At 48.6% G+C, this 2,539-nt stretch overlaps 1 pseudogene; it reads right to left on the bottom strand.

Annotated features, from left to right (window-relative positions):
* Window positions 1-646: 646 nt before the first annotated feature.
* Window positions 647-2,267, bottom strand: LOC103583801 (annotated as a pseudogene).
* Between the last annotated feature and the right edge of the window lie 272 nt (window positions 2,268-2,539).

Below are 2,539 nucleotides of genomic sequence, written 5' to 3'. Positions count from 1 at the left end.
ACAGAGCAGTAGCCTCTCAGAAAGGAGGTTTTAATTGTCTTTGATTTTGTGATGAGAGCACTACTTAGAGATGAATGTCCTGCATTTGTGAGTCTTTATGTGAGTGGGGATTCTTTTTTTTTTTTTTTTCTCCTGGAGCATCAATTTTATTGTGAAATTTGGAAGAAAGAGTAATTTACTAAGAACCATCTCTGCTCTTCTCCAAACATGGAAGAAAAGGCAGAGGAGAGCAGGGGAGGGGAGCAGTGCCCAGGAATACAGTCCAGTCTCTGATGACTCCCCAGGTGGGGTCAGAGGGACTCTCCTGTCTCCAGGTGGCTCCGGGCTGTCCTTTCACCTCACCTCTTGCTCTGCCTAGGACGTTTTTGAAGGCCTGGGCATCGGATCCCCTCTTGACCTGAATCCTGTGCAGAGGACCCTGTGGCAGATTGCACACCTCCATGGTGCTGGACGAAGGCCTCTGGGCCAGGCATACTGGGCACCTGGCAGTGTGCTGGGCACCTGGTGGCATGGGCTTCTTGCTTGTCTCCTACTGCAGCTGGTGGAATCCACATCTGGCTGATCTTCTACACCACAGTGTCAGGATTTGTGGAGTTCCGTGTCTTCTTGTTCTGGTGTTTGTCCCTGCCTCAGTCCTCTACAGGTCTCACTGGAGCCACTTTATTTCAACCTCCAAGGTGGGTCTTCTGGGCAGCAGGACACAAAATGTTCTTAGCAGAAAGTTGATAAACCTCCTCTTGGCCTCCTGCTGGTCCTGGCTTCTGCCACAGGGAGAGGCTGAGGTCGCATCATGGGGCTGCCCAGCATGGAGAGAGTCTCCTTCAGAGGATGATCCCTGGGAACAGCTGTCTCTGTCCGTGTCTCCACCCCTGCTGCTGGTGCTGGGTGTGCAGGGGGAGACCATAGGGTCACTCTGGGGGACTGTGCCGGGAGTGGAGATCCTGGTCTGCAGGTCGGGGAGGGGACTTGTGGGCATGGTGGCTGTTCTGCTGGTCTTCAGCCCAGACTCCTGGTCCTTGTCGGGCTTCTGACTTGCAGAGGTAGAGGTGGGAAGGGCAGGCATGCTAACACTTCTCCTCCTTAGGGGGATAGAGGTGGATTGAACTTGAGGGGAAGGAGGAGGAGAGTAGGTGCCAGTGGGATCTGTTGAAGGCAGGGGCTTCACAGTGATGTAGAAGCCCTTCACCTCAGGTTTTTCCTTGGCTCTACGTTTTTGGCCCAATGTGGATTCTGGGATTAGGTCTGCCTTATATCCCATGAACTCTGTTTTTTGCTGGTCCTGCTGATCTGGGAGTGGCTCCATGTACGGCCTTAGTATCTTCTCTTGGCCCAAGTTGACCCATGGGTGACCCATGATGTGCTCCAGTGTGGGCCTCTTCCTGGGGTCAAGGGTCAAGAATTCTTTCAGAAACCTTCCTAGAGATGATGAAAGGAAAAATGGTATTTTGATTCTCCCTTGAAGTTCCTGCTCCTTTAGCTCCACAAGTGTGTTCCCATTGAAAAGTAGGGCCTCAGTGACCACGATGCAGAGAATGACTGCCAGGCTCACACGGCCGCTGCAGGGCCGGTGTACTTTGGGCCCCGAGAGAGTTCCAGGGCAGCATAAGAGGGAATGCACAGACGGAGCCCAGCTTCTGCCGAAGCCAAGTCTGCTGTTTTTATGTTGAGGGCAGCATCTAGGAGGAAGCTCTGTGGCTTCAGGTCTCTGTGGACCATGCCCTTCTGGTGATAGCACTGCACAGCAGAGAGTATTTGCCAGAACTTCCCCTGGGCCTCTTCCTCCTCCATGTGGCCATGCTGTTCCACATCATCAAAGAGGCTTCCTCCGCTGGCATACTCCATTACTAAGTAGAGTCTTTCTGGGGTGCTGATGATTGCATAGAGCTGGATGATATTTGGGTGATTCAGGCCTGCATTATGTTCACCTCACAGAATAGTCTGGAAGCTGGAGGAGATCCACTGACCAGTGGGGATGACCTTTACAGCCACCAGGTTCCCAGTCAAAGTGTGCTGGGCCAACTTGCCCTTGGCAAAGCTGCCCTGGCCAATGGTCTTGAGGAGCCTGTAACTATCCAGAAGGGTTTCCTCATCTGCAGAGATGGCTGCAAGGCCATGCTGCATTGTGACCTCCTAGCTACACTAACTACAAATCCTAACTAGGAATGCTAACTAAGAATGCTAACAATACTGACTATGCTAACGATACCAACAAAAGATGCCAACTATTGTGACTATACTAACACTACTAACAAATAATACTAACTATGCTAACCACACTAACAATGACGAACAATAAAAATTAATACTAATACTAAATTTAAAACACAACAAAGAAAATAACAAAAGAACAAAGAAAAACAATGAAGAAAATATTTAAAAATTGGGAAAAGAAAAAAAGAAGGAATAGAGAGAAAAAAGGAAAAAAACGAATAAAGTGGAAGTGAGAAAATAAAAATAAGAGAAAAAGGAAAAGGAGAAAAACAAAAAGAATAAAAAATGAGAAGATAAAAAGAGCAATGAAAAATTTAAAAAGGAAATA

This window comes from Galeopterus variegatus, unplaced genomic scaffold (genome assembly GCF_000696425.1).
Source record: "Galeopterus variegatus unplaced genomic scaffold, G_variegatus-3.0.2 Scaffold28492, whole genome shotgun sequence".
NCBI lineage: Eukaryota > Metazoa > Chordata > Mammalia > Dermoptera > Cynocephalidae > Galeopterus > Galeopterus variegatus.
Note: the sequence above shows the minus strand (reverse complement) of the source record. Positions and strands in the feature narration are given on the sequence as shown.